Source organism: Lissotriton helveticus, chromosome 3_1, assembly GCF_964261635.1.
Source record: "Lissotriton helveticus chromosome 3_1, aLisHel1.1, whole genome shotgun sequence".
Lineage (NCBI taxonomy): Eukaryota > Metazoa > Chordata > Amphibia > Caudata > Salamandridae > Lissotriton > Lissotriton helveticus.
In genome coordinates this window covers 2,073,774,543-2,073,801,893 of record NC_136061.1, presented here as the reverse complement: position 1 = coordinate 2,073,801,893, position 27,351 = coordinate 2,073,774,543, and the positions used below count along the sequence as shown (strand labels likewise).

Here is a 27,351-nt window from a genome sequence, read left to right as displayed (position 1 = left end):
ACAACCTTCACCTCTTTCTTTTAGAAAGTTGACCGGGCCGATACAAGAAATGTAACGGAAAAGCGACGCCTTGATTACAGGTCAGCCGATCATAGAGCATGACACGCTACTTTGTAATGCCGTAATTCGGCTCACGCACGCGACGATATCTAGAGCACTATCCCGCATGTCGGGCACATTCTGCATCAGCAGCTCTTCCTTTACCATATACTAATCGAAGACATAATCACGTTTTCTTAAAGTCTCACCCTCCAAAATCGTCTCGTTCACCAACTAACCATAAGACCAGCCCCATCACCGTATTTCACGGTACCATCACCATCTTTTCATTCATCTTTTCATCCACCTTATTGTTTAGACTCTAACACCCACCTTCCCCACTTATATCCACCGCGTGTGTATCTGACATGATGATATAGTTGTTTAAATGTTTCAAAGTTTTGATTAACAGAATCTAATGAATGTTACAACTGATTACTTTCATAGGAATAAGTCCCCTGAAGAAGGGCTAATGCCCAAAATGCATTGGGCGGAATGAAACATATGTTTTCGAAACATTATGAAGAAATAATGTACTGATGAAAATAAATCACATACGGATAAAACTTGAAGGAAATCGTTTTTCTTGAATTAATCCAATGAACATACACCTTTGAGTGCGCCGGAGGGACGTCACTCTTGAGGGTAGTGACGCGAGCTATACAACTCCCTTGCAATACCATGCAAAAAAGAATAAATGTGTGTCATCAGGAAGCTTCTATTGATTCTGGTAATTAAAGGCAATACCGGCTTGTAAGCGCCCTTTATATTTGTCGATTGTTCAGTTGTGCACATTCACATTTCTTTCAGGCAAGCAGGAACCCTGGCAAGAAGGCTTGTTTAACTGTCTCCCCTTCCTTCGGTTTCACCACATGGGACACTCCCTGCCTTATATTTCACCGGTAGTATTCCAACTCTTGGAATGAATTGTCCCGGGACCGTTGTCTTTTCACAAAAAGTTGTAGAACTATGCTTCTTAAACTAAAAAAGTATAGGAACATCAGGCCTCTTAGATCCTGCTTACTTCAACCACTGCCTCTAGATTCTGCAGTGGGAGGGGAGGAGCATCATTTTGCGTTACTTGTAGAACTCAGGCTGGATTGAGGTCAAGTCAGGACCCAGATTATATACAATGTGAAGTGCTTAGTTGTGGTCAAAATCATCAACTGGAGATAAAAATGGAAGAAAGAACATGGGAGGAGAATGGGCAGTCAGCAACAATTTAAACAAATGTATCCCCATATTAAAATTTACACTGGACACACTACGCTGAGATACTGGGGCAATGGTTAAGGTAGTACCTGTATAAGTAGATGAATTACCTTCTAGTTTTGATTCCTGTGTTGGTATTATTACTGTCTTTCTGCATTAGTAGGTGTTTTTTCAAAGTTACTCGGTGTCCATTTGGTTATCTTGGCTAGTCTTTCTCTGTCAGCTGCCTCACTTGGATCTCCCTGTTTACAGTTTGGTCTACCTTTCTATTTTCCTTACATCTTCCCACCATCTTGAAATGGCTGACTGGAGTTGTGTGATTTATACAGCGCTTAATTAAAAAAAAGTGCCAGGGGTCTTACCAGTGGCAGCTGGCAGGGAATGGGGTGGTGAGGCAGAACAAAGACTAGTTTTAAAAAAAAGAACACTTACCTTTTGCCGGCCGCCGTCTTGGTCAATTATGACACCGCCATCTCTCCTCAGCTCCAGGAACCAGGAGGAAGCACCCAGGCTCCCTTCCCTAAGCCAATCACAACTCTACAATGCAGCGTCGTGATTGGTCTGATCGCCATGGTTCGGCACTCAGATGGGGTATAGGAGCCTGGGCATGTTCCCCAACAAGCTGTGTATGGCAACCTGGTGGGAACATGCAAAGTGTGCATGACTGTTTGGCTGGCCCAAGATGGCCAGGCCAAGCAGTCATGCCACTTGTAGTGTGCAAACGACTCCTCCCCTGTTCCACAAGCCTTGCCCCACCCTAACTGAATCAATCAATCAATCAATCAGGGGGCTTGTAAAACGCGACTACTCACCTGTAAGGTTCTCAAGGTGCTGAGGTTGAGGAGGGTGGATGGCTGCAGATCTGTTGCAATGCACTGTGGTTCAGTCGAGGAGCCAGGTCTTGAGGTCCTTCCTGAATTGTGGTATTGATGGTGATTGCCTTAAGGAGAGAGGCTGGGTGTTCCAGGCCTTTGCTGCAAGGCAGGAAAAAGATCTTGCCCCGGCTGTGGTCTTGCGGATACATGGGATCGCGGCTAGGGCCAGTTGAGAGGAGCGGAGGTCTCCGGTGGGTGCGTGGAATGAGAGGCGGTGGTTGAGGTATGCAGGTCCTGTATCATGTAGGGCTTTGTAGGCGTGTGTGAGGAGCTTGAAGGTGATCCTTTTGTTAACTGGGAGCCAGTGAAGGTCTCTCAGGTGTGTGGTGATGTGGCTGCGGCGGTGGATGTTGAGGATGAGTCTGGTGAGGCATTCTGGATGCTCTGCAGTTTCTTGAGGAGCTTCTCGATGATGCCGGCATAGAGTACGTTGCCGTAGTCGTGTCTGCTGATGATGAGTGTGTGGGTGACTGTCTTTCTTGACTCAGTGGGGATCCACTTGAAGATCTTCGGAGTAGGCGTAGCATGTGGATGCAAAATGATGAGACAGTGTTGATCTAGCAGTTCATGGTGAGCGAGGAGTCCAATATGATGCCATGATTTTTTTGTGTGGTCTCTGGATGAAATCCAAGATTTGCAGGCCACCAAGAGTCATCCCAAGCAGAGGGGGTGGAGCCCAGGATGAGGACTTTGAGTTTAGCTTGAGACAGCTTTCCTTCGTCCAGGTAGCAACAGCCTTCATCCCATCATGGAAGTTTCTCTTGGAGACTGTGAGTTTATTGATGAGGGAGAGGAACAGCTGGGTGTCGGAGTAGGAGACAATGTTGAGTCCCTGCTTCTTGACTGTGGCTACAAGCGGGGCTATGTAGGCATTGTTGAACAGAAATTTGGAGTTGTTAAAGCCAGGTTCCGGTGCCTAGACATAGGGGGGGAGACTCCTGTCCTGTCTTGAGCTTGTCTGCAAGATCATAATGGCATGTTGCATTCTGCACAATATTTGTGTATACACAAACACGCAATTGGATGAAGACCAGGAGGAGCATGACAAGTATCATGACATACCTTACTACTGCTGTGGGTAATTGAATCAAGAAATTGCTGATAAAGAACGTGAATTGGGCTTGAACCCAATTATTCTGGATAGTCAACTATCACCCACAGTTAACAGACTCCCCATCCCTTTGGAGCCAACTATACATATTGATACTTTGATTGATATTGGGCCACAAGAGAAAGTAATGACTATGGGACATGAGGGCCAAGAGATCAGTCAACCAGACGCGCAAAACCACTTGTCAAACTGTACTCAGGGTCCTGTACCTCAAGTTACAAAGCGTTTCAAACGGCTAACTCAAAGCACAAAAGTTCAAAGATCAAATGCACGTAAAAAACATCGTAATTCATTAAGTAACCTTGAATCTTCAATAAAGGCTACGGTAGAGAAAGTGCTTGTGGACAAGCTTGAAGTGACACTTGTACAGATTTCGACTGACATAATAGACACTCTAAAGGAATGTGTAGCGGAAATTCTGGGGAAATGTGAAAGGATCAATGCCTTTTTAACTTCAAAACAAAAAGAACCTCAAGTAACCCCGACAAACACTTCACCACGACTCCCTACTGATCAAAACTTGGAATCCCACTCTCCTATGGAACTGGGGAACAATGCACAACAAGGCCCCTTAACATCAACTGTTCCATCACTAGGCTCTGAGGGCTGTGCAAATATGCAAAAAGGTAAATAGTAAAATACCCAGGGCCCAAGTTTTAAGTAAAACCCGCCCACCCCAGGCTAAGCCTATGGCACCAATATTAGCTGAGCCTAAATCATCAGAGCCTAGGAGACAGCGTCCCGGACCACCAGTGCATCTTCCCCCGGACACTACGCCCTTTGTTGCCGTTTTGGTGAACATACCTGTACTGAAACCGGGTGAATTTGAATCAAATGGTGTACAGTTGGACAATATTAAGACCTGGTGTGATGCAAACTGTACGGGCCCAAATAATATATCAGAGTGTATTCAGACGGGCAGAAGGGTTGAATGGGTGGGGTACACAGAAAAGAAATTCGCGGGAGATTGTATGATTGTTAATTTTAACAGACCCCATAAGGCCCTACGGTTATTCTGGGATGCCACTGAGGTAAAAGAAGACAGGATTAGAGCAGTACCCCTAGGTTTCTTTTACCCTCGACCCGCTATACATAGTCTGGGGTCGGGAAAGGTTGCTTATAATATCCCCCCCAGTTATACCCCCTGTTCTAGCTCATGGGCCATGCAAACAACAGGCATGTTACCAAAATCCGGTGATAGCCGCGGAAGTGAAGTAAGGTCTGGTTTGATGCTAACAAATAGGTTTTCTGTTTTCTCAAATTTAGAGGAAAATGATTGACTGATTTCCCCTGGTAGAACCCTTAACCCGTCACTACCGACCCCGGCTACTGGAAATATAAAGGGCAACCCTGTGAAAATGATGAGTTGGAACATCGCAGGTTTACGCTCAAAAATAGATGATATAAAATGGCTGGGTCTGCTAAAAGAATGTGATGTGGTTGCCCTACAGGAGAAGTGGGATAGGGATTGTGATTTTTGGTTAGATGGATATACTTCTCACTTTTTAGCTGCTCAGGTATCGAGCTCAGGCCGAAATAAAGGGGGTTTGTTGTTCTTAATACCTGTGAATGTGAGGGGCACTGTAAAGGTTCTAAACACATCATCGATAAACTTTTTAGTTGTGGAGATTACTATGCCTAACAACTATAAATGTGTCTATATTAACCTTTATAATAGCATACATAGCACAGTACTAAATGACAACATTAACTCCTTGACTGAGTTTTTATGTAAATATAAGAAGGGTCAAACAACTTTTGTATATTTCTTCTTGATGGGGGATTTTAATATACATTTATGTCAGCAGAACTGCCAGTTTAGAGATACTATTAATACTGATATGCTTCCCTATTCACATTTCGAACACTCTGTAAAGGGGTCTGCCCTGGAAGAACTTCTCTTAGAGAACGATTTATATGAACCAGAGTTCTATGACATTAATGAGAGGGTGCCAACTTACAGTGCTAGGGACAGCAATACTATTATTGATTATATATTTATCTCGCCGGGCATGCTACAAAATGTAATCTTTTATAATGCTGTACACACAACATTTAGTGATCATAATCCTGTAATTTTAGATGTAGATAACAACATGTTGTTTTTTAATAAAGGAACAAACGTGGAATCATTTACAGATTTAAGTGTTAAGGACCAGGGAAGACGGGTTAAATGGAACAAAGTCATCCCAGAGGATTTCTTATATTCCTTAAAGGAAAAGGTGGACAAAGAAATTAACATCTGCAGGGACCCACTACAGTTTGAGGGGAATATAATTCTATCATTTGAAACAATTTGCCAACAAGTAGCGGATGATTTAAAATGTAAATCGAAAAATAAGGAGAAAAAGGAAAAGGGGTGGTTTGACAAGGAATGCTCCAAATCTCATAGAGAATTACATAAAGCATTAAAAAAGACACCCAGAGATAAACAAGAGGTGGCCATACTTAGGAAAAAGTATAATTTAAATATCCTAAGACGAAAAAACGAAATTAAAAGACATGCTTGGGATGAGCTATATGATAAGGCCACGCTGAGGGATAGCGCTAAATTCTGGAAAATTGTTAATACCCCCTTATTTAATGGGAAAGATAATGCGTTATTGCAAGTAAATATACCCGAACAGTATTGGCTGGATCATTTCCCAAAAATCTATGGTAGTAATCTTGATCTGGGCCCATTAGACCAAACTCTGTTGGAAACGCAGGAGAATCTACCCAGTTTTACCATTAAAGAGGTACAGAAAGCAATCGAAGATACAGCAGGCAAAAAAGCCCCAGGCCCAGATGGCGTCCCAGCCGACATGTTTAAAGCTAATCCTGACATGTGGGCAGTGGTTCTCACCAATGTCTTTAATGTGATTAGTTTGGATAAGTAAAGAGCCCCAAAATCATGGTCAAAGTCCACCATAATCCCCATTTTTAAGAAGGGCCAAAGGGGGGACCCTAGATGCTACAGGCCCATATCCCTGTTAGATTCTTCGTTTAAAATCCTAGGCAAGGTTATCCTAGAAAGAATCTCATCTTGGGCGACAAATAAAAATATTCTGTGTGAGGCTCAGTATGGCTTTCGCTCAGGAAGAGGCACAGAGGACCAATGCCTAAATCTACATCTTACACTGAGCAAATACACAGTAGCATCAAAGGGGATGATGTACTTGGCATTCATGGACCTGTCCACAGCCTTTGACCTAGTAAATAGGTCAAAGCTGTGGACAATTCTCCTGGAAATGGGCCTGGAAAGAGAACTTGTGAATTTCCTGGCGCAGCTCCACAGTGATTTGAGGGCAACTATTCGCATGTCTCAAGAGGGAAACTGCACTGCTTTCTTTAAGTCTGGAAGGGGGGTGCGCCAAGGGTTCATTTTGGCCCCTATGCTTTTCTCCCTCTATATTAATTCACTGGGAAAATCCCTGGAAGCAGCCTCTATTGATGTACCACGTATGGGTGGCTCTCCCTTGCCGGTTCTATTATATGCCGACGACACGGTTTTATTGTCAAGAACCCCAAATGGTTTACAACTCTTATTAAATTCCTTTGGGGCATTTATGCAAGATCTGGACCTATTAGTAAACATAGAGAAATCCCATGTAATGGCAGTAGGCAAATATGCAAGAATAGTATTAAAACTCTCTCCTGTAATGGCTCAGTGCTTACCAAGGTCAAAGTTTTTACCTACCTAGGTGTGGTGTTCGATGAGAGGGGGACATGGGCACCACAAATTACAAGTAAAACAGCGGCAGTCAAGAGATCGGCTGCCGCTATCCTGGGTTTCGCAAAACGACTGGGTGGTAAGCCAGCTGAGGCTATATTGTCCATCTATAGAGCCAAAACCTTGGCCATTGCCAGGTATGGGGCGTCGATCTGGGGTTATAAAAATCTGGCTCAAATACAAAGAGAGGAAAATATATTCTTGCGATCTATACTGGGCCTCTCTCAATCTACCCCAGCTTTTTCTGCCCATATGGAATTGGGGATGGGGTATATCGAAGACTCACTGTCTCTGGCCCCGCTATTGTCATGGATTAAGACATGGCTTAACCCAGTTTTAACTTTAAACCATAAGATTATTGGGGATTGTATGGGGCGGGACAATGCGGCTGAGATCGGGTGGCTAACACATATTAAAAAATCTGCAGTATACCTGGGCCGTCCCGATCTATATTTTAAACCAGAGAGCTTGGTGAGAGAGGATATTAATTGGGTTAAGATCCACTACGCAAAGAAAAAGGAGGCAGAAAGGGAGGCTAGAGAAATTTTGAAGCCAACTGTAAGGTCCCACTACATGACGATTACATCTTTATCCATTCAACCTTACCTGACGATAGTAAATAAACCTTTTCATCGGTGGGTCCTTACAAGATTTCGCCTCAATCGAGCTCACTTTCTCCTAGGAGAATATGATAAATGGTGTAAGCCCCACGAGAACGCTCCCTGCAAATGTGATGACTTTTCTGACCAGGACCTATTACATTTTGTGTTCTTCTGCCCTCTTTTTAAGAGTGGGAGGGAAACGTTCATCAAGCCAATACTGAAAGACCAAAGGTTTATGCAGGTTAAACCAGCCTTATTGTTCCTGCAGCTTATGGAATCCCCATTAGTTATGTATGGGGTAGCTAATTTCCTGATTACGTCCATTCGATCCAGACAAAATAGATTGCGGACAACTCTGACCCTGAACCATGTGGTACTATGATTTATTGAACAATTATTTGGTTGAAAATCTTTTTTTTTTTCTTTTTCTGGTAACATTTTATCCATTAGTAAAAATTAATTATGAACTACGTAAACTTTATACATTTCTCCCTGGCACTTAGCACTTTGTTTATAGAACTGTAATAATCCTAGAATTTATTAAATTTTGTAGGATTTGCACACTTTGCTACGGCTGTAAAAATGGTTGCTTTTAACTTTGATCTACTTTGAAGATGTGTACATTGAATTCATGTTTTTTCCTTCTTTTAAAAATTTTAAATACAAGTTTTAAAATTGTTTGTCTAATCACCTGTGTTTGTATGATCAAAAATGGATGTATAGCATACTTTTATGATTTTAAAATAATCGAATAAAGTGTATTTGACTCTCTGACTCTGCCATTGTGCCAAAAAATACCTCCACCATGGTCCTTCAATTGAATGTCAGGTCCCTTGTAAAACACCATTCTGAAGTTAATACTCTCTTAACTGATGAGAACCCTGACATCCTGTTTCTATGTGAAACTTGGCTCCATGACGATCTGACTAGCATCCAGAACCTCACGCTGCCTGATGGCTTCTCTATGAAGTCTATTAATAGAAACACTAGGGGTGGTGGTATAGCTGTTATATACCGAACGACATACACCTGCTCTTTTATAAAGGAAGATATAGGGGGGTGCGAAAGTGCTCGTTTTAAGATCATTACGAGCCCTCAGTCTGCCCTCTCTGGGCTCTACATCTATCGTCCCCCGGGTCCCACCTCTAAGTTTATTGAGGAACTTTTAGATGTGGCTCACGCCCTCGTAGTGTCTTCAGCTAACTTCACTATTTTGGGAGATCTTAACCTCCACTTTGACTCCACTCTTGACCCCACCATTAAAAATCTCTTGGCGGATCTTACAGCCCTACAGCTAAACTCTCTTATTCATACCTCCACGCATTCCGCTGGCCACTTGTTAGACCCCGTCTTTACCAATATCCCTGAGGCCATGGCTGACCTACCTAAGCCCATGGGGTGGACCGACCACTTTCTCATCAGATTTACGATGAAGGCCAGAGAATCGCCCGTTAAAGAAATGCCTACCTCCTGTCTTAAGAGGCCATGGCACAAACTACTAATTGGTGACCTTATCACCAGTTTAGGAGAATCCCACCCCTCAGCTACTAATGACATTAGTACATCCTATGCTGCTTTCCAGGACTGGATTACTAAAGGGCATGACACCCTAATACCAGCTAAATGGACCAAAGGTCGCAGCTCCCCCTCCAACCCATGGTATAATGAAACTCTTAAAACCATGCGTAAAGAGTGTAAAACAGCTGAGCGCAGTTGGAGAAAGGAGTACAAAGACAGTGATAAAACTTTCTACCTGTCTAAGTTAAGACTCTACCATAAAGCCATACGTACTACGCGTGCGTCCTTTTATGCAAAAGAAATTAAGTCTAGCACTAATCCTACAAAAACTATCTTTACATTGGTGCAACAACTACAAAACAGTGGTAATCCAGTTTCCTGCATTACCTCTGGACAACAGTGTGAGGACCTCGCCACCTTCTTTATAGAAAAAGTGAGGAAAATCTATAATGCCTTTCCACAGGACTTCTCCGACCTCCTTAACCCCCTTAATCCTTCTGCCGAGTACTCTAGGCTGTCATTTATACCTGAAATCTCCCATGATGACCTAGCCAAACTTTGCAGAAGGGTTAAGTCTGGCTCCCCTACAGACCCCATGAGACCGGCCCAATTTCTTGAATCTTTAGATTTCTTCCTCCCTTCCTTGGCCACACTATTTAATCTCTCCTTCTCCTTAGCTGTGGTCCCTACCTGCTGGAAACAAGCATGGGTCTCCCCTATTATCAAAAAACCTACTTTAGACCCGACAAAGCGGGAAAACTTTAGACCTATTTCGCTGCTTCCATGGGTGTCTAAACTAGCAGAGGCCCATGTGAATAATGTCCTGTCCCACTACATGGCCCAAAATAACATCCTGGACCCATCCCAGAACGGCTTCAGGCCTGGACATAGTACAGAGTCTGCTCTTCTGACTACCACCGAACACCTCCGGAGTATACTTGACGCCGGTCAGAGTGCTGCGCTGATTCCACTTGATCTCAGCGCAGCCTTTGATACGGTTTCTCATAATATTCTGCTAAAGCGCCTCGAGGATATAGGGATTGGTGATCTTGCCCTTGAGTGGTTCCGTTCTTTCTTGACGGACAGGTCCTTCCGGGTCTCAGCCCCTCCGTTTATCTCCAGGTCCCACTCCATCGTCCAAGGAGTTCCCCAGGGCTCTGCGCTCAGCCCGTCCCTTTTTAACCTTTATGTACAGCCTCTCTCGGCAGTGGCAAAAGAATGGGGCCTCACGCTGGTGTCGTACGCCGACGACACACAGCTGGTCATCACTCTCACTGAGGGCCCCTCAATCTCAGCTGCGAGATTTAGGGATGGCTTAGCTGCAGTTGCCCAGTGGATGACGCGCAATTGCTTACAATTGAACGCTGGGAAAACTGAGGTGCTGCTCCTCGGAAAAAACTCCTGCTACTGGAGTGAACATTGGTGGCCTTCTTTGCTCGCCCCCATCCCCTCACCAAAAACTCTGGTAAAAAACGTAGGCGTCTGGGTGGACTCCTCGCTCAATTTTCAGACCCACACTAAGAAAGTGGCAGCTACTTGTGTGGGACTGTTGAGGAGTCTTAACCCGATACTCGGTTTTTTCGATTCAAAAACACGCCAGCTAATTGTTCAATCTATTATTCTTTCTCGGCTGGATCATGCCAGTGTTCTATTTTTAGGTGCCAATAAAGCAGAGATAGCACGGCTGCAGCGGGTACAGAACTTAGCAGCAAGGGCCGTGGTGGGCCTTCCCCGTAGGTGCTCCGTCAGAACTACCATTCAAAGACTACACTGGCTGCCGATCGAATCTCGAATTCAATTTAAGACCCTCACTATTGCTTTTAAAATTCTTAAAGCAGAATGTCCTGAACTCCTGCGCCCACTCTTGGTACCCTACACCCCTCAGCGCAATTTGCGCTCCCTCGGTCAAAACCTCGTGTCTGTACCTCGAACGAAGCTCTGCCGAATGGGTGGCCGCTCCTTTAAAGTTTTGGGGGCCAAACTTTGAAACTCTCTGCCACTGCACATTCGTTCCCTGAATAACCTGCTTGCCTTCCGCAAGGCAATTAAAACTCATTTGTTCCCTCTGTCCTAGGCCTTCTTGCTGTTCCCCCCATTCCCCTCAGTTGTTATTTCATGATTTAGCGCCGGGATGCCCCGTTGCTGGGGCAGCTGTTCGCGCTCTAACAAATTTTTAACATAACATATGCTGCCTGTGTGCTTCAGGTGAGGTGGGAGCAATGCCCTCAGCCAAATGATGAGGATCTTTGGAGTGGACAGGACTGTCCACCGATGGAAGCACCAATGGCAGAATTGCATTGGTTGTGAGGGTGAAATGTTGGACCACCTGGGAATCATCATTGGCAGGCAAGGTGATAAGTACAACTCCATCAATCAATCAATCAAGAACATTTATAGAACGCGCTACTCACCTGTGAGGGTCTCAAGGCGCTGAAGGGGGGGTGCTGCTACTGCTCGAAGAGCCAGGTCTTGAGGTGTTTCCTGAAGGTGAGATGGTCCTGGGTCATTCGTAGGTGTAAGGGGAGGGAGTTCCATGTTTTTGCTGCTAGGTAGGAGAATGATCTTCCTCCGGTGGTGGTTCTACGAATCCGTGGGATGGTGGTGAGGGCGAGTCTGGCAGAGTTGAGTTGGCGGGTGGGAGTGTAGAACGAGAGGCGGTTGTTGAGGTATTCGGGGCCCATGTCGTGGAGTGCTTTGTGTGCGTGGGTGAGGAGCCTGAACGTGATCCTCTTGTTGACGGGGAGTCAGTGCAGGTTTCTCAGGTGGGCGGATATGTGGCTGTGGCAAGGGATGTCGAGGATGAGTCGTGCAGAGGCGTTTTGTATGCGTTGTAGTCGATTCTGAAGTTTGGCGGTGGTTCCTGCGTATAGGGCGTTTCCGTAGTCCAGTCGGCTGGTGTCGAGGGCCTGGGTGACGGTCTTTCTGGTTTTGGTGGGGATCCACCTGAAGATTTTTCGGAGCATGCGTAGGATGTTGAAGCAGGAGGACGAGGCGGCGTTGACTTGCTTGGTCATCGTGAGGGATGAGTCCAGGATGAATCCCAGGTTGCGTGCGTGGTCTGAGGGTGTTGTGGGCCACGAGGAGTCTTCCCAGGCGGAAGGGGATTGTCCGAGGATGAGGACCTCTGTCTTGTCTGAGTTCAACTTCAGGCAACTGAGTTTCATCCATTCTGCGACGTCTTTCATACCTTCCTGGAGGTTGGTGTTGGCGGTGGCTGGGTCTTTGGTGAGGGAGAGTATCAGCTGGGTGTCGTCGGCATAGGAGATGATGTTGATGTTGTGTTTGCGTGTGATGGTGGCGAGGGGGCTCATGTAGATGTTGAAGAGGGTTGGGCTGAGCGAGGAGCCCTGGGGTACGCCGCAGATGATCTTGGTGGCCTCTGAACGGAAGGGAGGGAGGCGGACTCTCTGGGTTCTGTCGGAGAGGAATGAGGTGATCCAGTCCAGGGCCTTTCCTTGGATCCCTGTGTTGAAGAGGCGGGTTATTAGGGTGCGATGGCATACGGTATCAAAGGCTGCCGAGAGGTCCAGGAGGATGAGGGTGGCTGTTTCTCCGTTGTCCATCAGGGTCCTGATGTCGTCAGTGGCTGCGATGAGGGCAGTCTTGGTGCTGTGGTTGGCTCAAATTCCGGACAGGGACGGGTTGAGCGAGTTGTTTGCCTCGAGGAAAGCAGTCAGCTGTTTATTTATGGTCTTCTCGATGACTTTGTCCGGGAAGGGAAGAAGAGAGATGGGGCGGAAGTTCTTGAGGTCTTTGGGGTCCGCCGTGGGTTTCTTCAGATGGGCGTTGATTTCTGCGTGGTTCCAGCTCTCGGGGAAGGTGGCTGACGTGAACGAGATGTTTATGATGTCCCGGAGATGGGGTGCGATGATGGTGTCGGCTTTGTTGAAGATATGATGGGGGAATGGGTCAGAGGGGGAGTCGGAGTGGATGGAGTTCATGACGTTGGTGGTGTCTTCAGTGCTGATGGGGGTCCAGGCGCTGAGGGTGGAGGTGGGGGCCGCTGGTACGATGACTGGAGGAGTCTGGGGTCCAAAGCTGTCGTGTATATCTGCGATCTTGCGGTGGAAGAACATGGCAAGGGAGTTGCAGAGTTCTTGTGACGGTGTGACGTCGTTGTTGGTGGCGCTGGGGTTGGAGAGCTCTTCGACAATGTTGAAGAGTTCCTTGCTGTTGTGGGTGTTGTTATCTAGTCGCTCTTTGGATGATGTCCGTTTGGTGTTGCGGATCAGTTGGTGGTGTTTGCGGGTGGCGTTCTTGAGGGCTGTCATGTTCTTTGTAGTTCGTTCGTGGCGCCAGGGTTTTTCAAGGGTTCGGCAGGATTTCTTGGATTCTTTGAGGGCGTCTGTGAACCATGGGGTTTTCCTGTTGCTGGTCAGGCCTGGGGGGTTCTTCAGTGGTGCGAGGTCGTTGGCGCAGTTGGTGATCCACTGTGCGAGGTTGTGGGCTGCGTCGTTGGTGTCAGTGGTGTTGGCCGGCGGGTTCTGGCTCAGCGATGAGAGGAGTTGGTCTGTGGTGATTTTGCTCCAGTGTCTGCGGGGGGTCTGTCGCGTGTGGTGGTGGGATGTGTTCTTTTTGAAGGTGAAGTGGATACATCTGTGATCAGTCCAGTGAAGTCCGGTGGTGTGGCTGAAGGAGACGTGGTTACTGGCGGAGAAGAAGGGGTCGAGCGTGTGGCCGGCGCGGTGGGTGGGGCTGTTCACTAGTTGCTTGTGTCCGAGGTTGGTGAGGTTGTCGAGCAGGGTGGTGGTGTTGTTGTCGCTGTTTTTCTACAGGTGGAACTTCAGGTCCCCTATTAGAATGTATTCTGGTGAGGCTAGGGCGTGCGGGCTGATGAAGTCGGCAATGGTTTCGCTGAATTGTGTGCGTGGTCCCGGGGGTTTGTAGATGAGCGTTCCTCTAAGGGTGGTCTTGGGGTCGGTGTGAATCTGGAAGTGTAGGTGTTCTGCGGTGGAGAGTGTGTCTTCGGTGACGGTCGTGATGTTGATGGTGTTCTTGTGGACGATGGCGATTCCTCCTCCGGTTTGGTTGACGCGGTCCTTTCGGGTGATTTTGTAGCCGTCCGGGATGGCTATGGCGATGTCGGGGGCCGAGGAGGCGTTCATCCAGGTTTCCATGAGGAAGGCGACGTCTGGTGCTGTTTTGTCGATGAGGTCCCACAGTTCGACGGCATGCTTATGGACGGAGCAGGTGTTAAGGAGGATGCACTTGAGGGGGTTGTTGTTGTTGTTGCGGTGCTTGGAGGGTGGGGGGCGGGTTCGGAGGCAGGTGAATTTGCAGGCTTGACAGGTGAAAGGTCCGATGGTGTGCTTCGGGGTGGCTCGGTCGCAGGCAGGTGGTCATCCGGTGTTGAGTGCGTGGAGGGCCGTGGAGTCGTATCTCCATCGAGTCCTCTGGGTCCGGCGGGGGCCAGGGTTCCTGGTGCTGGGCGCAGTCCAGACGTGGACGGGCGTAGATGGGCTTGCGTGCCCGCTGCGCACGTCCGCAGCGCTTCCGCGATGTCTCCTCCATGTATGTCGAAGTGGGAGGGAGGAGCAGCTGGGAGGCGGGAGCGGGGTGGCGAATGGGCGTCGAGGAAGCGGGAACAGAAGGAAAAAAGGGGCGGGCCGCCGGGGAGCAGCGGGGGGGAGTGGGGGGGCACAAGCGGGAAAAACGATCACGGGCAGAGCAACAATAAATGAGGATACAGGCAGGACAACGAATGCAAAGGGGCACAGCCGAACAGCAAAACACAAGCTACAAAATACTTAGGGCACAGGATCAGGGGCAACACGTGGCAGCAGCAGAGGAAACACACGGGGATCCGTGCGATGCGTGGAGCGACCGGCCCTGCGAAGTTCATCAACTTTTTCTTTCAAACTTCAAAAATGTAGTGTGGAACACAATGTAATAAATGCTACAGGATTATGTCATTCATTTTTAAGGTCAAGCTGCCAGCTCAAACACAATCACATTTGCACCATTGTGCAAGTGTGACACTGTTTATGATGAAGTATGACCATGTAGACTCCGGCACACAATAAATGAAGTGCTGTGTCATGTTTCATTGTGTGCTGCGCAGTGCATCCTATTAAGATAGTGTTTGAGGAGATTTGTGTGTTGACCCTCAATATGAATGAAGTGTCCATGTGAGTTGCACAATGCAGGACATATGACAAAACACACCGTCTGATGGCCAAACACGTCTAGCACCACTGTGCAAGGGTCTGATCACATGGTAACGTTTCACAATGTATGTGAAGGACCATATGTCTGCCACACAGTTTTTAAATCACATTTGCTCTATGGCATGGCTGATTTTGTGTAATGTACAATGAGATTTAAAAATTTGCATTGGGACTCATGGGCCTTTTTCCGAGTGTTACTCTGCCACATACACAATGTGGGATCAGACCACATCAATTGTCTCAACACACTCTTGTGAGATCTGCAGAGCAAATATTGTCTACATACAGGGGAGAAAATGATGTTGTAGCTGAAAAAGTGGCCTTGGGAATGTGTCACGCAAGTAGTGTTTGAAAAATGAGCACATTTGGTAGCAGGATTGTCTTGTGTTGCACAAGGCTGCATTGGTCAAGTTTTGTGGGTACGACAGGCAAAGCAGATCCAATCATGTATGCAACATGAACAGAACAGGTCTGTTACGTTGATTTTGATGTAGATGAATGTGATAATGAACATGACATGTGGAAATTCACATCTGATACTTACACACGTTTCTTTTAATGTCTTGCAGCAGGAAGACCACTAGTTACTCAGGGGGACATTGATGCCTTCATAGACCCACACGCCACTGGTGAGTGCCTTCATGATATATTTACATTGGGAGATGGGGAGAATGTTTGGCAATAATTCTGTATGTAGTTGAACACAGTCTGTGTGTGTTCCACATGTACCTTGCCTCCAGAGTGATTATGGATCATAAAACTGTGCTGTATGCACAAATTTATGAAGTTGAGATTGTGCACAACATTTGCCTTCCTGACGTGACTTTGCACATCCCCAATTAGTGTAAGTCATCATCAAACTGTATCAGCAAATATCCTGCTTATCACTGACTCTTGACCTTTCTTGGAGGAATTGTCAGGGTATGCCAAACATGTAGGCACTCTGCCAAAAATGTGGAAGAGGGCCTGTTCTTGTGGTAGCCGTTACAAATGGACACTCTTATGTATGTGAATAATTGTTGTCATTTTGCCATGGCACCTTGTTTGCCAACATGCAATAGCAACATGTCAGACCCCTATTTCTGAGATGTTGTAATGTCAATACAATACAACAAACATTTCCAAGGTAGGTTGACCATCTGAGATTTGTCACATCAGATGCGTGATGCAATGGAATTCATTGTGCCCAAATTACCACCATTCTTTGCATGCTGTGGCTATGGATGTTCATGCCTAGATAAATGCTGTAAGCAACTGTCACACAATATGATAGAAGTAAAGCATCATACCCTAATCTCAGGTGGGAATACATGTCCAAATCCCAAAATATAGATGCCTTCTAGGCATTGCATAGGCATACGTTGCATGTCGAAAACTAAATGACATGTGATTTGGTCAGTCTGTACAGATGGATATAGTCAATGAAACCTATTAAGTTACACTGACACCTTCACTTAGTCCAGAAATTCCATAGGGTTATGTCAATCCAGCCGATGCAGGTGGATTACACAGCCTGCAGCCAGGAAAGGAGACATGTGAGTGATGTTGGAGATAGCTATGACCAGACATGGAATTGCTGTATAGCCTTTCACTGAGTTAGCTGTCAATGATGATCAAATCTTTGGAGCACCAGTTGTCAGTTACAGGTATAAGTACAAAGAGTCAGTCACATACACCATATGATAGCTGGTGTATGTGATTAAAGAAATAGTGCTGCAGGATCCAGAGCCACACTTCCTTTGGATGTGTCGACAATACATGTAATAGATAGTTATATGCCAACATCGGATTCCTGCCAATAGTCAGTGTCTTTCCTGTGATGTGTTGTATCGTTGACATGATGGTGCATATTACAAGGACACCATGTACTCCTCAATGTTACATGGTACAACATTGTGATAGCAGGAGTGCCTCAGCCTAAGTCACGATGCAGCGTTAAGCTGTCTGCCTAAAAATAATGCCCAATAGTGTTTTAAACCACCATTTCACATCATATCTTGTGTGCTAATGGTGGGAAATGTATACATGCACAACCAACATTTTGGATGTCTGGCTCTATCTCCAAGCCCAGCTTGAATAAGTTTGAGTGCATAATGTGTGATACCCAGGCCAAATTGTTTATCAATATGCACTGACATGATACTTGTTTAATTAGTTCCTATCCCTGCTGTTCCAATGTGTGTTGCGTTGTGCCACACACATAGAAACAGCAAGACACCATTGATTGTTCCTATGCAGGAATGTGCGCCTTACAGCACATGACCAATCTGTGATGAAAATGTAATCTTGTGACTTCAATATGTGCTGCAATAAGCAGCACACATAGAAGTAACAGAACATCATTTCAAGAATGGTCATGTGTAGGAAGGGGCATCCTCTGGGAACATGATCAACCTTCACATCAACGCAGACACCCTTGCACCATGGTTGCATACTGTTGCAGGTAGGGTGCAAAGCTGCGTTCCTGAAGTTGCAAGGCATGGCATTAAGCCAAGGAGGCCAATGGCATGTTCCGCCACTACCTTGCGAAGATGCCCCTATGTCTTTCTTTGGCATGGCATGGCATGGCTCAGCAATGGTCCTTTGAAGCTGTATTATTGGGTACATTCCACTGGTAGACTAAGTCTTAGTATGTGACAGCATCACCATTTAACACCAATCTTAAAATGTAGTGACTCTATTCTCTTCTTGAAATGTCCCATGCCACACATTGTCAGGTCAGTAACACCATCAGGTTGTAATTGATCCTTAATTTCACATTGCAATGTTCAGGTCACTTGTGAACTTCAAAATCTCTGGTGAGAGTGTAGAGTCCATGTTTTCATGCACTTGTGTTTCAAAGTTAAATGGAGAACATTGGCATTAATATCAGGACTTACATATTGTCATTAGTCATATTTTTCAGACATCACGTAACCAGTGGAGGCGCGCGCGTTCCAAATAAGTAAGGAACGGTACATACACATACGCCGGGTGTCCAAGCACTATCGTGCAATGGCAAAGAGGTATAGAGAGGACTGGACAGCTGGGAGATGGAAATCTATGCCTGAATTTGCACAGAAAATCTTGAGAAGGGACACAAAGACTATACCAGGCTCTTCTAATGTCAGACGTGGATCCAAACATCATCACCAATCCCCCACTCAAGGTCAGACACCACCCAGTCAACTTGCTGCAACTAGATCGGGTACACAAACAGGTGCCCCTTCACATCCACGCACACAAGGGACTGCCTCACTGCCATCTGCAGCACAGACACATGGTGTAGGTTTCACTAACGGGGACTTGAATTTGCTACTGGCACAAGTTGAAAGGGATGTGTCAGACATGAACATCTACCTCCAGGACATCAAGGGTGCCCTGGGTCTCCCACTTTGAGCAGCCCTTGTTGTGAGCCTTCCCCCTCTTCTAAAGTCCCCAGATTCCTTTTATACAACTGTTTTGATATTAGTGTAAGTTCGTAAGTGTTATTTTGTGTAGTTGTGGAGTAAAAATAGTTAGTGGAATTTATAGATAAGGTTTTAGATATTTTATTCTCTCAATGTAGTGTCATACGCTACGTTTCCTTTTCCTTTGGGTGGGGGTTGAGGTATTTTTCTTGTATAAAAATAACCCCCAAAAATATATGTTTGTGTAGGATATTTGCATAGTTTAGTTAGTTCATGTTTAGTTAAAATGTCTTTGTCCCGTCTGATGATGTGCCTTTAGGGGGGGAGGGTGTTGATGGCTCACATATTGTTGAATGTAGAGATTAATCTGCATGGCTTCACTACACATCTGACCGACAGAGGCTAGTTATTGGGCTTCCATGTAGATACCAACCTGAGCATCATGACACACATTGTTTACAAGGTCAACACTGCTTAGGACCATTTGACTCTTCTCTACTGATGGAAGATTTAAAAATGGCTGTCAATGCAAAGGTATTATTATATGTCAATGGAGGAAATGTGTTTTGAGCAAGTAACTCTGAGATCACCAAGCACCAATAACCAATAGCAAGCAGCAGCCTATCTTATTGAAGGGCTTCAGAAGTATGCCAAATAACAAAACTTTATAAGAAATCCACTTTCTCCTCCTGCCTACTTTAATTACATTCAAGACCTGCTGCAACATCTACCATGCAGATACATCCATCACTGTGCCATTTCGGTGACCAAGAACAACACCTGCATTAAAATACACAAATATACAGCAGCTGGAATTAAGGAAATACATGAAGGACAACATGAGAGGAAAGGTCTCGAAAATATAGAATTAATCAGGTCCTAGATAGATATTTGTGAGGTCCACAATGGGGATTTATAGATGATACAGGGAGTCATTTGGTTAAGAGTGTGACTTTTTCAGATGTAGCCTGTGTGCATAGGACTAATGACTGCCTTTCAGGGTTTTCTGGCCTATCTCCATACCTACTGGAAACAGCATCATAATTTTTCTTTACCACTGACTTTATGAAGCAACCATTTTGTAATTGAAAACCTACATAATAAACAAAATGAAAAATACATCTTAGCTTTTGTGACATTTGGACACTTGTGTTTCCAAAATGGTTCACTCTTTCCTAATTTCTGCATTCTCCAATACATTTTTCTGTTTAAAGCATACATACCTAACATGTTAAAAACTGCTCAGAAATATACCAGTGGAAGACACTTCCAAAGAATGAACCACTTCCACAGGACAGTATGTGATTTTGATAAGCAAACATATTCCTGACCAAGTTGCTGGTTTTATTCAGATTGCTTACAGTGCTGGTGAAGTATTTATTTGAGGAAAATGCAATAAATTATGTCAGACTTAATATGGACGCCAGGTCTAGTGTCACCAAATGTATACACAGCATGTGTACCTCCTCCCAACGACTTTTAGTATAGCATTCAGAAGCATGCCATTCTCAGAACCATATGGCTTGTTGAGAAGCATCTTGCAATTTTTTTTGCTGGAAAGCTGAGGCGTAGAATTGTATGTCAGGTAACGCCAAGCCCCCCTTCTCTTGCTTCCTGCAAAGCTCTTTCCAAGAAATCCTCACTCCCCTCTCAGCTCTTGTAAAGCTGCCTGTGCAACCGTATAGTATCTCTGACCACTCCTTCTTGAACTGTAGCAGGATGGTATTAAAGAGGAAAGTGGGTTCAGGTAGGATGACCATTTTTACCAAGTTGACGTTACCAAAAATAGTGAGTGAGAAGTGGGCCCACCTCTTCATAAGTTTTTTGATCACTGCCGCTTTAGTAAAGTTTTCCTCAGTGATCTTATTAGAGTCCTGTGTAATTCTCACACCTAAATACTTGATCTCATATCTACTCCATATATTACCCATCAACATACTCCAGACCATTATCTCAGTTTTTGAGGAATTCACAGAGTACCCTGACATTTTCAAACTCTGTTGTCAACCGCTCTATATTTAGTAAAGTGGCCAGTAGGGCAGACGAATAAACAGTGAGAATGTCTACATACATAGGGACTTTTTTAGTGGGACGCTACAAGTGAAAGGCACAATTGCGGCCACCTGCCTAATCTTACATGCCAAGGGCACATTATACAAATTGAAAAGGAGGGGTGAGAGTGGACATCCTTGTCTTGTGCTTCTAGTTATTTGGAAGGGTGAAGCTAAACTCACATTTACTAATATTCTGGCGCTGAGGGCTTGATATATCAGATGTACCGGTCTGCAATAATTCTCTCCCAAATTACACTGTTTAGCACTGTTTTCAGTTATTTTCATTTCACCTTGTAATATGCGTCGAAACCATCAAGTGTTAATACTGCTAGTGCGACCTTGAATTTAGTGGCTCAATCTATTGCGTCAATAATGTTATATGTTAGTTCAAGTAGGAATCTTCCCCTTAAGAATCCCTTCTGATCCTCATGCAGCAGGGTCCCTATTACCTGATTTAACCCCCTAGCTAACACCTTGGCAAAGATTGTATAGTCGCTGTGTAAGAGCAATATAGGTCTATACAATTCATATTGTGCAAGGCTTTTCCCTGGTTTAAGAATTAAGAAAACTATAGCTTCGTTCCCGGTTTGTGCTAACGCTTTACCTCCTTTGAGTATCCCCCAAAATAGATTTTTTAATATTGGAGAGACTATATCCTCCAGTACAGTATATATCTCCACTGGGAGACCCACCTGTATCTGCTACTTTTCCTTTATTACTAGTCCTTACAGCTGATCTAATTTCAATTTGCACTATGCCGCTATTTAATTCCCCCACTTTATCTTCACTAAGTCTACACAGTGGCTCAAGACCCATCCATTCTATAACTAGCTCTTCCCTTGTTGTCACTCAGGTCGTCTGTTTATAAGTCTCTAAAAAACAAAGAAATGCCTTTCGATATCCTCCTTGCTATTCACCGAGGGGATGGACAAGTACTCTTTAATTTCCCTGTTTGTATTCCTGAACTGATCAGTTTTCGTTTTTCCAAGCCAAAAGCTTCCCACAATTCTCCCCAATCGAATATTGGGCCACCTTACTGACTTTTCACTTTTTCTTTACTCTGGCCTCCAAACCCAAATTCAGCTTTTCTCTCAGTTCTATACATCTTCTCTCTAAAGCTAAGTTCTCATTGTTTTGAGTGAGTTGTGCTAAGTGTCATTCTTCTCATTCTGCTAATTCAGTCTCCAGTACTCCAACCTTTTTTTGTGTTTTCTACTTTTGAAGAATGATATACAAGTTACCTTCCCCCTTAAGAAGGCTTTGAAGGAGCCCCATGTCATATGAATTGGAACAGTACCTGTATTAAATCTAAATAAATTTTCCGTCCCTGCAAGGATGCCTTTTACAACTTCTTGGTCCAACAAAAGTGTATAATCGAGGATCCATCTCATCACCCTGTGTTGCCACCAGATTTAAGTTCTAATAGTATCTGAGAATTGTACCAGCATATGCTTGACTAACTGTATCTGGTATTTTATGTTCTGGTCCACTAGGAAAAAGTCTATCCCTGAATGATGGCCAAACATTTTATTGTTGAAAGTACATCCCAGACTAGTTCCGGCCATTTCACTCCGGACCCAACTGGGCCATAATATGTTTTTAAATAGGCCTGCATTTGGGGTGCAATTATAGTCCTGTTCCCAGCGAACCTTTCCAACTTAATGTCCATTATGGTGTTGAAATTGCCAGCCAGTCATTATGATGGGAAAGGGAGAATCCAAATGTTTTAAAAGATTTTTGTCAAAGGTTCAACCTCATCTATATTCAGTACCCCTCTAGTGTGTAATTTTAATCATCAATTTGCAAGCTCATGATTATCATAGCTTATCAGTGATGTTGTCCTTGATTGCGATATTTCCTGTACTGGTCTATGCTGACCATCTGCTTGATCCATTTTTGTGTATTAAAAATGTCCTCACATTCTTCTTTTCTTAAAAGAGTATCTAGTAAAATGATAATTTGTGCCTGTACCTCCCTTAAATAGTGTAATATTTTATCTCTCCTTCCTTTGGAGCATAATCCATTTATGTTCCAACTGAGAATTTATTTTGTCTTTTTCCTGCACCTGTCGCTTTGATCCTGGTCCTGGTCCCAGTTTATTTCTCTTGCAATTTACTTGAATAGCGACTGAAAAATACCTGTGTGCATGAGTATTTTATTTTTGTATTTTTCTACATGAATTCTCCCCACCCTGTGTGTTCCCCTAATCCCGACCTCTCAACCCACCCCCCACCTAGGAGAACACTCCCTGACTTCCTCATGGACTATCTAAGTTCATACGTGAGCACAGTCCCGGGGCATGTATGGGATACTCTGAAGTGGGAAAGGAGCTTCCAAATGTGTAGAAAACAAAGAATAGATAGAAATCTAAAAAAGATGAAAAAGATGTAGGTGGGTCATCTGAGCCAGCCACTCTATACTTTTGCATTCCAAGCTGCCCAGGCACTCTCAATTAGATTGTGAGCTTTCTTATGGGACTTCAAATTGTACATCTTATTATGAATCATCACCCTAAGTGTAGTCGGAAATGGAAGTTGGGCAGTTGCTCTTAACTTCCTAAAATAACCTAGTCATTTTCAAAGCTCCCATATCCTGTTCTCGGTTGCCCTGGACATGTCTGACCTTATTTCAATATTCAACCTATTTGCTTTTAAAGATTTCAATTTCAGTGCCTTAGAAAGTATTTCCTCCATCCGGGCATATGTGAGAAAATGTACTAATATCATTCTATGCGTATTCTTGTTGGTAATGAAGGGAGGCCTCCTTTAGAGATCACAATGTATCCACTGAATGTCTGCTGACATTTCCCGGATCGGATTATTAATTTTTAGCCCCATTTATATTAGATTCCCCACAAAAGCCCTTAAATCCGCTCCTTTGGTCCTCTGGTATATTAAGGATTCCCAGGTTATTACGTCTAGAGTTATTTTCAAGTGTCTCTAGTTTTTCTCATATTTCTTGATTGCCAAATTTGGAATCTCCTCCTTACTTAACTCTACCAAGTGTCTGAATTCCTCGATTTTTTCCTCAAGGGCTTGTGTCCTGCTGCCAAGCTATCAATATTTCTCTCTAGGCTCTCGCAAACACCTTGTATCAACCTAATGGTTTTTCACAGAGGTAGCAAAACACATTTCTCATTTCTTTTTTCAAGGCTAAAATCATGGACTCTAAAGAAGTACTCCTTACATCTGTTGCATTTTCAGCCTCTTCTACTGACTGACTTTTATTAGAGCTCACCCTGACTAAAGCACTGCTTGCTCCTCTTGTATCTCAGCTGCCACCAATGCCACAGGAAGGCATTGTCCTTCCCCTGTTACTGCTGTGTCATCCCCTAAGCCTTCTAGGGGCCGATACCTATTTGAGCCTTTTTTTTCGACATCCCCAACCTGTGTTGCTATGGACTGATTAGCGAGGGACTGTACCGCTGCCCAAGGCTCAGAAACTCCTGCTCTAGCCTTAGGCAAGACCTTAAAGAAAGTTCTTAAAAAGAGGGTTGTTTTTATTTTCTGATGTATGTCCAAGTTCCTCTTTTAAGTTGGTTTTCAACAAGAGTGGAGTCAGGCTCAGGGTCCTTCTAAGTATTTGTTCATGTATTGCCTTTTGTTGGAAGTGCTTCGAGGTTTTTTTTTTTTAACTGCGCCTGCGATCAGGGGGAGATTCATCTCTGTTTCCATGCCAAGGGGGCCCTCACCAATCTCCTTGCAGACACTCTTCAGCGTGAATCTGTTCTTCCTTGCGAGGGGGGTGGAACAATTTGCCTAGAACTTAACTGCTGTTTGCCCCAGTCGCACCCCAGTTCCCTTCATTTCACCCCCCTTCCTTACCCTATGTCAGCCTTCTTATTGGGCACAGTGCACTCTCTCACATAGGCTCAACTTACTGCATCGCTTGACTCTAGTCCTCTTGCCGATCCTCCTTCCGACCCTCCTGCCGGTAGTGTCAATTCCTAGCTTGTTCTGCCACTGCCTTTTATCCCTCGAAGGAGCATCTTTGCTGAGGCTATCCTGCTCACCCGGCCTGTGACCAGCAGCCTGCTGTGCTACCGCCACTCTCCAGTGCCACTGTGTTCAAGTTTTTTATTGTAGGGCAAATACCCTTTCAACCCAAGAAAAGGCCTCCCAAATGTGAGTATCCTTTAGCACCCCTCCCCTTCTTCACTGCATACGAGAAAACACATAATAATTTTGCTCCCCAGGAGCCCAGGGCTCATGCGACCGGCTGCATAGCCAACCACCATGTTCTCCTCTGTTCCGCTGGATCCTGGAGCCTGAGCAAGGCACATGGTTTCAGATGAGTAACCTAAATTTTTCAAAACTGGGGCCAGAGTTTTGAAAGTTTAGTTTCCTCATCTGAAACCAAGGGACATATTTACAATGAAGTGACGAGTGCAGTGTTAGCCTTTCTGGCTTAATGCCTTAATCTGCAACTTCAGAAATGCAGGGCTGCACCTTATTTACTACAATATGTTGCTGCCCTGCGTTTTCCCCTGTGCTGCCGCTAAACTTAGCAGTATAGCGCCAACGCAGGCAACCTTACACCATAGTGCAAGGGTCTCTGCGTTGATGGGAAGATTTTTTATGTGGCGGTAGGTTCCCTTCCTGCACCTAAACAATCTTTAAATTATGTTTTGTAACTTTTATGTGTGCTGCTTAATGCAGCACACATAGAAGTTGCAAAATGTCATTTCTTTTTTTTATTGCTTATGTGCAGGAAGGCACACCTTCCTGCACATAAACAATCAATTGAAATGTGCTATTCTATATGTGCTGCACAATGCAGCACACATGGAAACAGCAAAAATGAGGAAAATAAAGCAGTTCACCTTGTTTCGCCTGTTTAAGACCAGGTTTCCCTGGTCTTATTTTGGAGCTGCTTCCTATTTACGTCACCCTTGTAAAGAGGGGGCAGCGTCAAAATAAATGGGTGTTGCGGTGGAACACCCACCGCAACACCCATTGCCCTCCTCTTTCACGCTAAATACAGCGTGAAAGGGTGCCTTATTTACAAGGCAGCATTAAGCCATGTTAAGTGCCCTGTACATAAGACGAAGCCCCCATCGCTATCACAACATCACTGAAAGTGACGTTGTGGTGCCAATAGGGACTGGTAAATATGCCCCCCTGTGCCTTGTTTTGACTTAGGAAAGTCGTCTACAACCTTTCTAGTGGGCTCATCATTTCACCTGCTTGTATTCTTATGGAAGGTTTTATCCTTTGAGCAATACTAGAAAACTTCTGTGATATGATACAAGCGTGCATCTTGCCTTCATTTGGGACATCCCCTCTTCCATTTGTCTTGTGACTCACTTACGATAAATGTTTTAATTAAATATTTTTTAGCCTAAACAAAAGATCTTTTTTGCTACTATACATAGCCTGTGAATATCATAATGTTTAATACACTTCACCATGATGTTTGCGATATTTTATTTCAATTGCATTTATACATTTTGTGACTCTCTCAAGAAAATCGAATTTGAGTGTTACCTTGATTTGCTTTGTGTTGCTTGCCCTTAGTTACTGTCTTGACACTCCTCGTTTCTCTGTGCAAACCCTGGAGATTGACCTTTTAGGATTCAACCTTTGCCTAGTTCTAGTCCTGGGCACAGAAGGAGGGTATTCCCTGAACAATAGTATCCTATAACTTCATCAGTAGACTCACACGGTAAACATCCTAAACAACGAAGTCTAAATCACAACTTACCTGAACAACGAAGTCATAACAACAAGGAATTCTGAACAACGAAGTCCTTAACCACGACTCTTCATTTCAACGAATTCCTGAACCACAACGTTCTTAAACACTACTAGGAGATTCCTGTGAAAGTAGAGCCGTAACTTGAATAAAAAAATACTACCGGAATCGGTCAAGAATAGACACAGTATGAGAAAGTGTAGGTATGTTCCTTTAAAGAATTGATTACCTCTCGATATGAGGCAGGGTGACATGAATGGATCGTCTTGAATTTATGTCCTCCTGTTCCACTACGTCATTTCCTCCTTCTTGAAAATGTATACACAGCTGTGTTGACAACTCACAGAATTCTTTCATTCTTTGTTCATTGTTAAACCATTCGTTTTTTATGCCTTTCATTTGTAGTTGCCCTTGTTCACATGTCCCTCACGCAGTGTCCAAGTGACAACCTGCTCCTCATTTCATCAATCTTGTAGATCCAGTATTTTTCTATTTGAGACATCTGCTGAGCATTGCTTTACATTACTGTGGTGAGCTGCTCAGCTGAAGAGTGCTAGATTCACAAGGTGGTACTCCTTTAAACAACGGTGACTGCTGTGACACAACTGAGGGTTTGTGGCAGCTGAATTGTAGCAGTGCCTGCTTGTCTTTTTATGTGAACCCCAGTGAGGAGGCACTATATCGCCTCTTCCTGGTAAACCCCCATAGAATGTCGTGAATGGGCCCCTCATACCTTATTTTATATCAACTGTGCCTGAGTGTGTTTGTGCATCGTGTGAGATGGGGAACGAGAGTGAAAGAGAGGGAGGGGGAGAGAGACAAAGAGAGAGGAGAGGGAGTTGGAGAGAGAGAGAGGAAGAGGCATTTTATTGGACTAAGACATGGACGTAGCAACAGCTGCAGTTCATCAGAGTACGGTTGATGTTTGTTAAATAAAACGTAAACAAAACAGCGACTCGAACAATTAAACAGTTGAAA

General features: G+C 44.6%; 2 long non-coding RNA genes across 2 annotated transcripts in view; one reads left to right on the top strand and one right to left on the bottom strand.

The window, feature by feature from the left end:
* The window catches only part of LOC144825262 (uncharacterized), a 394,990-nt gene that overhangs the window by 9,768 nt on the left and 357,871 nt on the right, over positions 1 to 27,351 (top strand). Inside the window, exon 2 of the long non-coding RNA XR_013609361.1 lies at positions 15,806 to 15,865. This is a non-coding gene — a long non-coding RNA (uncharacterized LOC144825262). The remainder of the gene's footprint in view (positions 1 to 15,805; positions 15,866 to 27,351) is intronic.
* LOC144825263 (uncharacterized) overlaps positions 1 to 27,351 on the bottom strand; it is a 275,307-nt gene that overhangs the window by 90,071 nt on the left and 157,885 nt on the right. The window lies entirely within an intron of this gene.